This window comes from Camellia sinensis, chromosome 6, assembly GCF_055761805.1.
Source record: "Camellia sinensis isolate YWXY chromosome 6, ASM5576180v1, whole genome shotgun sequence".
In the NCBI taxonomy this organism is placed as follows: Eukaryota; Viridiplantae; Streptophyta; class Magnoliopsida; order Ericales; family Theaceae; genus Camellia; species Camellia sinensis.
In genome coordinates, this window is record NC_138966.1 from 21,136,459 (window position 1) to 21,147,296 (window position 10,838).

Consider the following 10,838-nt stretch of genomic DNA (forward strand, 5'->3'; position numbering starts at 1 on the left):
TTAACTCGATCATTACATAATGCCGAAATGTGATAATATCACATAGTTCTTTGAAATATATAGATGTTGTGCCTTCAATCATGACACATGTAGAAATGTGATAATATTATGCATTAATTTGAAATATATAGATTTTGTGCCTTCATGTAACATCCAGTGGTGCACTGATCTAATTGCTCACTTATATCTGTCATTGTTACAGAAAAACCTGAATAACATTTGGTAGTTTAGGAGATTTGAGTTTTTACGTAAACATTTATTTATCAATTGACATGTAATCATGTTCAATTGACATGTAATCATGTTCAAAATTTTTACTCAAATGCTCAAGGCTATCTGAAAATAATACATTATGCTATGAAAATCGTGATTAGCTTTGTCTTATGGTTGGCATAGTATTTTTTGGTTCCTTCGAGTGTCGGGAAATAATAGGAAAAATTTGTCTCCTTCCTCTCTTTAATTAATGTGTCTCCTTCCTCTTTTTTAATTAATGTGTCTCCTTCCTCTCTTTATTCACACATCAGTCTCTTTGCTTGTGAAGCTTCTTTTCCTAGCTTAGACATGTTTGTTTGTAAGTCACTTCTGGCCAATTGTAGTTGTATTAAATTTTTCCATCAGTATGTGATCATGGGGATTCATGGTCACTCATTTGTTGCTTATGTAAAACTAATAGTTGTGAGTATATGCTAGTGAGTTTTTATATTACTAGAGGACTCACATAACAACTTTGCTTCAGTCTATAAAGAATTTAATGCTTCCTCCTATTTATATAAGAATTGGTGGGTAGTTGGACTGGTGGATGATGAAGGAAAAAAGCCAGAAAAGTTATTTTAAGGGGGCCAAGAATAATTTAATAGAATAGCTTCACACATAAGCATAAAGGGGGCCAAGAAAAAATAGCATCACACATAAGCATAAAAGGGGCAAAGTTATTCTTAGCTTCACAAATAAGAATAGCTTCGCATATTTTAAGGGGGCCAAGAAAAAATTATAATAAAAGCTATTTGATGAATTTATGTTGACTGTACATTCATGGTAAATATGTCTTTAGGTTAAAGTTTTACTTAAAAACTATATACATCAAAGTATGAATAATGAAATTTTGTTAGTTATAATGTAGAAGAGTCATTATATTAAGTTAGTTGTAAAGTCATTGCACTATACCATATTAAACATATTGCAAAAAAATATCTTTGTATGAAATATAATTTTTTTTTCGAAATCAAGGGACAGATGGTACGTAAATAGGATACCTACGTTCGAAGTTAGAGTTGAAAATGTCAATTATTTTAGTCGAAAAAAGGGGTTCGGGGGGCGAAAATGCAAAATAGCCCCCGAACCTCTGTTTTAACATAACGGAAAGCTTCCCGGTGACAAATGTGACATGTAGGGACATACGGTGTGTAAGTAGGACACGTACGTTGGGAGTTAGGGTTGAAAATGTCATAAACTTAGTCGGAAAAAAGGGATTCGAGGGGTGAAAATGGAAAATAGCCCCCGAACCACTGTTTTTTCGTAACAGGAAGCTTCCCAGTGAAAAATGTGTCATGTAGGGATAGACGGTACGTAAATAGGACACCTACGTAGAGAGTTAGAGTTGAAAATGTCATAAACTTAGTCGAAAAAAGGGGTTCAGGGGGCGAAAATGCAAAATAGCCCCCAAACCACTGTTTTTACGTAACGGGAAGCTTCCCAGTGACAAATGCGACATGTAGGGACAGACGGTACAAAAGTAGGACACGTATGATGGGAGTTAGGGTTGAAAATGTCATAAACTTAGTTGAAAAAAGGGGTTCGGGGGGCAAAAATGGAAAACAGCCCCCGAGCCACTAATTTCTCGTAACGAGAAGCTTCTCGGTGATAAATGTGACATGTAGGGACAGACGGTACGTAAATAGGACACCTACGTTGGGAGTTAGAGTTGAAAATGTCATAAACTTAGTCAAAAAAAGGGGTTCGGGGGCGAAAATGCAAAACAACCCCCGAACCATTGATTTTTCGTAACGGGAAGCTTCCCGGTGACAAATGTGTCATGTAGGGACAGACAGTACGTAAATAGGACACCTACGTTGGGAGTTAGAGTTGAAAATGTCATAAACTTAGTCGAAAAAAGGGGTTCGGGGGGCGAAAATGCAAAACAGCCCCCAAACCATTGTTTTTACATAACGGGAAGCTTTCCAGTGACAAATGCAACATGTAGGGATAGACGGTACATAAGTAGGACACGTACGTTGGAAGTTAAGGTTGAAAATGTCATAAACTTAGTCGAAAAAAGGGGTTCGGGGGGCGAAAATGGAAAACAGCCCCCGAGCCACTGTATTTTCATAACGGGAAGCTTCCCGATGATAAATGTGACATGTAGGGATAGACGGTACGTAAATAGGACACCTACGTTGGGAGTTAGGGTTGAAAATGTCATAAACTTAGTCGAAAAAAGGGGTTTGGGGGCGAAAATGAAAAACAGCCCCCGAACCACTGATTTTTCGTAATGGGAAGTTTCCTGGTGACAAATGTGTCATGTAGGGACAGACAGTACGTAAATAGGACACCTACGTTGGGAGTTAGAGTTGTAAATGTCATAAACTTAGTCGAAAAAAGGGGTTCGGGGGGCGAAAATACAAAACAGCCCCCAAACCACTGTTTTTACGTAACGGGAAGCTTCCCAGTCACAAATGCGACATGTAGAGATAGACGGTACGTAAGTAGGACACGTACGTTGGGAGTTAGGGTTGAAAATGTCATAAACTTAGTCGAAAAAAGGGGTTCGGGGGGCGAAAATGGAAAACAGCCCCCGAGCCACTGTTTTTTCATAACGGGAAGCTTCCCGATGATAAATGTGACATGTAGGGACAGACGGTACGTAAATAGGACACCTACGTTGGGAGTTAGAGTTGAAAATGTCATAAATTTCGTCGAAAAAAGGGGTTCGGGGGGCGAAAATGCAAAACAGCCCCCAAACCACTGTTTTTACTTAACGGGAAGCTTCCTAGTGACAAATGCGACATGTAGGGACAGACAATACGTAAGTAGGAAGAATTGTTAAACATTATCTTTTTCAGCACTTGTCCCCATAAGGCATTACTCATTCACAAATAGAAGTATATCTACATCTATAAACCCACTAATTAGTTAAATAGAAATGAACAGTATACTATGATTTCATTACACTATTGACTTAGTTTCTTCTTTAAGGAAAGCGTTTCCAAACTTTCTATGATTATATCGAATAAATTAGAATCTTTTATGAAGAAAAGTACACACCAATTTCCATCCGTGGAGGTCACAAAAGCACTGTTTTAACGTAACTGGAAGCTTCATGGAGGTCACAAAAGCATAAGCATAGTGAGTTTTATGGATACCAGACAAACTCTAATGATGGGTCCTCTTACATTTTTATAACAAATAATTTTTAGATGAAATGGTAAGTACACCCATAATTTCTATAATTTGGTAATACCTACACAATTTACTTTCACATTTAACTACTAAAATTTACTTAGATAGATTTAGAGATTAAAAAGCTAAAATAAGAACTCATGATGGGTCCATGTTTGGATGTCTTTCATTAGTTAATAGATATTACTATCCTCGTCTTTTAATGTTTGAAATTATTACAATATATATATATATATATATATATGTCGTCTAGAAGTGCCTCTATACGCACCAAACTAATGATTTTTTTCCCCTTTTTTGCAGATGTTCTTAGACATACAAATGTGGATATGTTTTTGTTGACAAGCACAGGAGGGCATTGTTTTTATATCTCTATCTGTATATATAGTGGTTTGTACAAATTACTTTTTTGGTGTGTTAAATATCAGCTAATTTGGCATGGTGTAGACACCCCATTTTTGACCGACCTTGAGACTCAGACGTCACCAGTTGAACACTCGGTGATATCGCATATTGTGCTTGCTCAGAAGTTTCAGAGTCTCGGCTGCGAGCCTTGCCTCCGGACTTCCGGGCTCTTCTGTGCTTTGCCTCGGTTTGCGAACCAGGCTCAGTTTTCTCTATTGCTCTTCCCAAAGGGAGGGAGAGGTCTCGTAGATCATCTCTCAGTGGCCGTAGGCTACGTTTCGTGGTCATAGGCCATTTTGCCCATTTGGAGTCCGGTTTCCAGTTTTTCGGAGCCGTTGGCCGCGTGCCTCGGTTCGGGACCGCTTAACCATCTCCGTTTGCTCCAATTTTTGGCATACATCTTATTTTCTCCCTTTTGAGGGACACTATGGTCCGAGAGACCAACTTCGTGGTCGAACACCACTCCCGGTGCCCAACAGTCAGTTTTCGGGGTCCCGAACTGCGCGTTTCGGCCCCCGAACCTTCATTTTGCATCGGTTTGGGTTCATTTTTGGCAGGGACCTCTGTTTCATTGTTAGGAAGGTCGTAGAAGGGTGGGAGGCCAGCAATTTTTCTGTCAGCCAACTTTATCCCTTCATCGCCCTCCGTCGCCCGTTTTTTCTCACTTGAAAGCCAATGTTGACCACTCTTGGGCCATTTTCTTGCACCCTAAACCACATGGTTGTGTTGTGCACACATGGGAGGCCACCAATATCATATGGTCGGCCACTAATGTTGCTTGACCCTTTTGAACCCCTTCAAAAAGTGGGCTTTTCTCTCTCTTGGTTTGCTTTCTCCAGTTTTTGACCACATGGTTGTGTTGTGCACACATGGGAGGCCACCAATATCATATGGTCGGCCACTAATGTTGATTGACCCTTTTGACCCTTGGCCGGCCGGCCATGGGAGGTAGCCGGCCGGCCACCTGCAACTTGGATAACTGGCCAGCCATGTTCCTTGCTACAGGTACATCTCAAATATGCATCTCTTTTCCCCCCAGATTGTGTATCCGGGGGGGCTGCATTTTGGAGGGAAACTTGACTCATTTTCCCTCCATTTCCCCCCCCCCCTTTTTCCCCCTCTTTTTGCCTATATAACCAGCCTCCAGCTCTGGTTTTAAGGGTTGGAAAAATTACCTAAGAGCTTTGCATACATACACCTTCATCTCCCTCTCTTCCAAGCTCCAATCCTTCAAACCCTATACCATTTTGCACTACACCTCACAGCACCACATCCCCATCTTCCATTCCAGCAGCTAGAAGCTGATTTCCAGAGCTAAAGAACCACCAAACTCAAGCCAAGAGTTGCCTAAAGCTTGGTCTTCAAGGGTAAGCACCATTTTCTCTCTTTTTAGCTTGTTTTTGTATCCTTTCTAAGTCATATTTTCTTGATGTTTTGGGCTCCGACCCTAACTGGAAATAGGCTTATTTTGAGCCATTTTTCATGTTTCATTAAGAGCCTCTCACTGTTTGAGGCCTCCTTGTTGCACTTGCTTCATTATCCCTCTTGTATGCCATTATCTTGTGTAGTATTTTTGGCCTATGTATAAACTGTTTTGAGCTCTGTAATAAACTGTAAAAGGGCTTATTTTGAGCCCTTCTTCAACATTGTTGAAGGGCTCATTGCTGTTTGAGGCTTCTATCTTCCACTTGCCTTTATATCCCTTTTTTGGCTCCATTTTTGCATGATTCATTAGCCTCTTGTGCTTCTGTTTTTGGACTCTGGTCCGAACTTAAAAAAGCCTTATTTTTACCCCCTCTTAATGTTTCATTAAGAGTGTTTCATTGTTTGAGGCATCCTTTTTATACTTTGTGTTATAGCTCTTTTTTTGGCCTTATTTTGCATAGCATTTTGAGCATGCTTTTGTACTGTTTTTGGCTCAGTCATAAACTGTAAAAGGTCATATTTTGGGCCCCTCTTAAACATTGTTGAAGGGTCCTCAGTTGTTTGGGGGGAGCATCTGTGACTTGCTTCATTATCTCACATTTAGGGCCATTTTTGCGTATAGGTTTAGCCCTATTTGTGTTTGCTGTTTGGCCTTGCTTAAAACTGTAAACATTCTTGTTTTTGGGCTTCCTTTAATCTGTCTTCACATGTCATGATCAAATAATGCATTCTTTGTATAGCTATAGGTCATTACGTATGCCTAATTTTGCTTTTCGGGTACCGTTTCATGCATCGGGTGCCATGTTCCCATGATTCGGGGTTGTTTTGCATCATATTTCGCTTCTGAAATTTGCATGTTTGCATATCATATTCCATGCCTTGCCATGTCTTGTTAGAGTGGCATTTGGTGCCTTAGGGTCAGTCCTCGGTTTGCGTGCATGCGTGCACGTACTTCGAGAGTCTCTTTTTTATCGTATGGCCTCTTATGTGAGTGTGGCTGAGTTCCACTTGTGTTAGTGTAAGTCCATTTGTGCATTGTGTATGCCATTTTATTTCATAGCATTGTGTATGCTAGGTTGTATAATTAGCGCATTGTGTATGCCATATCACCTCATGCATCGTGTATGCCATTTCATAGCATTGTGCATGCTAGGTTGTATATTAGTTGCATTCATGCATGTCATGCATATTGCATTGTATTTGTGATAGGAGTTAGCTCAAGCACGGGAAACGAGGGACGTTTCGTATTTCGAGTGACGGAACGTGTCTCAATTCCCTGTCGCCGACACTCCGGATTATCCATGATGGAGTTCAGGCCCTGTTGTGTTTTTCATGTGCATTCATTCTATATTGAGTTGCACAATTCGACTCCTCGGCCATCATGCATCGAGATGCGTGATTGGTGGCATGAGGATCGAGGCATGTATACATCTATGAAAATACATTGCTATGCCCCTTTCCTGCTCTCTGTTGCAGCAAATCAAGAATCAGCAGTCTTCCGGGGCTTGGCGCGCTTTCCAAGAAATCATTGCAAAACAGAGGCTAATTGGGGCATCCTAGTGGATTTCCGCGCAAGGCAGTTCAGACATACATCATTCATCAGAGTCAAGGCAGTCCCTGGCTTGCATGCCAGTTTATAGCTTTCCTAGATTAATTTGTAAATTAATTAGGATTTTTTGTATTTATTCGGGACTGTAATTATTTATTTGGGACTGTATATTTATTCGAACCCTCTGTGCGAGGGCATAATTGTAATAAGTGTGCGTGTGTGTGATGTATGTCTTTCAACCCCACGTCTTTCTCCCTTTTATTTACCAGCTTATGATGGTTAGATTAGGGCATGTTTCAATTAGCATACAGTATGATAGCATGTTTGCATTCATTCATCTGTATTGCATGCACCGGGCTCGGCGCACCATACTAACTGCATTTGTATTTCAATTTCAAAGTTGAATACTTGTTAGCTGTAGCATTTCATATGCCATGTTTAGAATAGCCGAGTCTGCTATAGTTTCATTTTTGCATGTGTTGCATTAGGCATTTCTGTATAATTAGGATCATGCATGGATTTTCAATGAGTTTTTGTTTTGGCTTGGAGTACTCGGTAAGTTTTATGCTTTAGCATCCTTGCATGCGTGTGAGTGACTGCCATGAATAGCATGCTTACCATGAGGCTATTTGCTTATGTGATATAACTGCCTGAATGCCTGTGGGTGAAGGTTGGGTTATTTGGATTGGAACAAATCATCAATTGTGAGTTTTAAGCCCACTAGATAGTGGCAAAACCATCTTTTCTAAGCCCACCCGAGGGTGGCAAATCCACGTCTTAGCCTACTTGCGGGTAGCACCATCAAACCATTTTCAAACAACAAACATGAAATGTTTTGTTCCAATTCGGGCGACCCAGTCTATACTTGTATGCTGCGCGCATCACATAGTAAATCTAGGCTAATAACCGGAATAAGAACACACAGTGTTTTCAGAACTTGATATCATGGTTAGTAGAGGCCGATCTTTGATCGGGCGAGCGGGGGTGCTCACGAAGTGACCTTCCCCAATCATACCTAAGTTCCCGAGCCGAGGCAACTTTGGTGATGACGGACACGTGGCCTTAGGCAACGAGTCAGGGTTTCCTAAATTTCCCAAAATAAAATATTTAGGTGGCGACTCTGTATCTGGCAAAGCAGTCCATGTTTGGCACTTCTTTCAAAAATCTGTTTTCTCAAAACGATTTGCCGGATTTGGACTCTTTGGTTCAGATTTAGAACCGTGACAATTTTAGAGTCCTGAGCTGTAGTGACCCCAAATGAACAGAACGGGACTCACCCTCCAGGGGCGTTCGGGGACGTCTACACATGGTAGAAAGTAACATAGCACGTGGTACAAAATAGTTTTGGGGCAGTACAGAATATAATTTTTGTTGTGGTACAGAAGTTCTAGGTGTACAATTAATTTTGTTATTCCTGTATTATGTATGGAATTAAATTATTGACGTTGGATTAGACTTGGTTCTTATGGAATTTGTAATATATATATATATATATATAATTAGACGTTCAATATTAATTTTTTGGATGGTTGGAACTGAAATGTGTGCACGTTGTTGAATGCTTGATAACATATTTAGCGTTGATGGATTAAATTGTTTATACAGGGTACAGGTTGTATTAATAATGGATACAAGTTGTTTAAAAAAAAATTTAAAAAAAAAAAACACGTTAAAGTATTTGGCCACCAAATATTTTGGTAGCTAAATACGTAATCAAACGTTTTGGTGACTAATAATTTAGTAGCAAAAACATAACCCAAAAATTTTTTGCGACCAAATAATTAGTAGCTAAAACAATTGAGAATGAGAGAAAGAAACTATTGGTCACTAAATTTTTTAGTCACGGAAAAAAAATGGTATCATTTGGCGACTAAAACGTTTGGTGGCAAAAAGTGAAGAAGTGAATGTTAAGAGGCTTTTGGCTACGAAACTTTTAGTGAACAAAAGTAACAACGACAAAAATTACTTAGTCGCTAAAAATATGTATTCTATTGGAGACCAAAATGTTTGGTCTATAATAGTCATTCTCATTTTATGGTAGCACTTTTAGTGACTAACACTTTAGTCGCCGAAATCACCTTTTGCCGACTAAATAATGTTTGGTAGCCAAATGTGTATTTTCGGTGACCAATTCTTTAGTAGCAAAAAAGTGACACCTTCCCCGACCACACGAACTTTAGTAGCCAAAAGTCACATTCGGTGACTAAAGGTTTTAGTGGCGGAAACATAACATTTGCGGACTAAACAAATTTAGTAGCGAAATGTAGTCACTTTCGGCAACCAAACAAAGTTTAGTCGCCAATACTCTCGCCGACAGGGTATAGGCGACGAGTTTGGCAACAAAATATTTTAGTCGCTAAATCGTTTTAGCAACCAAATATTGGACTTTTGGCGACCAATAATTTGGTAGCCAAAAGTGACATTTCTTGTAGTGGAAGGTGGATCTAGATATGTTTGCCTTTTTGGATTTTTTAGATGATGTGTTGTGATTGGTTAGGGTCTTATTTCTGGTTTTGTCCCCCTTTGGGGATGTCGCTTTTGTATTCGTTGCATCCTCTTGATGCTTTCTAATAATATTTGTTTATTTGTCCAAAAAAAAAATGCAAAACACATGTTAGGACACACAAATTATATGATTTTATATATTTAGGAAAAATAATATAATCACCATAAATGAAAATGTTAGGGGGGGGTAGAAGACTTAAGCAATGTAGTAGTAAAAAAATGTCTTTATTTTAATTAGCTATGCATATATTCCATGACAGAATGAAATGACACAAATGGATGCATGGAAACGACCCCACTTGGGACATAAGACTTAGATTTGTTTTGTTACATGTCATGACCCAAACACACTCTAATAGGTTTAACATCATGACCGGCTAGTAATCTTGAGATTACCTACGGCCTCAATAAACAAAATAAATCTCAATATAATTTACGGGGCTTAGCGGAAGCAATATGAAACATAAAGTTGAACCATTGAGCTATGCATACATGAAAAACCTCATATAATAGTTGTGCAGCCACTCTTACCTATGTACATTCATCTAACATGGTAAATCTTTAGCACTTAGTACATAATTCAAACATCCATAGATACATCCATAGATTTAAGTTCAAAATAACCCCCAAACAACAAAACAAAATAAAAAATAAAAAGTGTATCACGATAGGGGTTTTGTCTTGCTTGGCTTCACTCAAGCCCAAGCTTACTCCAACCAAAGAGCTTTCAAAACAGCTGACACAGGGGTAAACTCCGAGGCTTCTCTATCCTTGATGCTTAGTTTGTTCACCTACATATACATATAACTAGTGAATTAGGGCCCAGTGGGTAATAACATAATAAAGGAGTTAAATGAATGAAGTTCGATAATGCTTCAATACAATTTTTATTTCAATTCAATTCACAATGATCCAATAATAGCATAATAGCAATAGTCTTTTCAAATGAGACATATAAATGGGACCACAAAGGTCGAATGATGGGACCACGAGGGTCGATCAATGTTCCATAGTCAATGTGACCACTATAGCTGGTTTTTCGTGCTCCTGGAGGGGTTTAGTCTTCTCGGATATGATAGTCCTATAGTTAGACTCCCGTAGTTCTGAATCTGGTTCCACAAGTGTAATGTGAAACAGAAAAAACATAAATGAGAGTCCAAATCCTGCAAATCTTTAGAAAATCCATTTATCATCAGAGATGCCAGAAATGGACAGCATTGCCAGATTTCAGAGTCGCCACCTAAATATTTTTGAGAAATTAGGAAACCCATTACTCGTGCCAAAGGCCACTTGTCTGTCATAACCAAAGTGTCTTGGCTCGGGAACTTAGGTATGAAAGGGGAAGGTCATTAATTGAGCACCCTACTCACCTGATCAAAGATCAGCCTCTACTAATCATGATGTGATTTTTATGTACATTATATGCTCTTGTTCTGATTATTAATGCTAACTTACTATGTGATGCATACAAGTATAGACTATGTCACCTATTTTGGAATGCTTTGATTTTATGTTTGTTTGAAAAGAGTTTTGAATATGTACTACTTAAAAAGCCAGC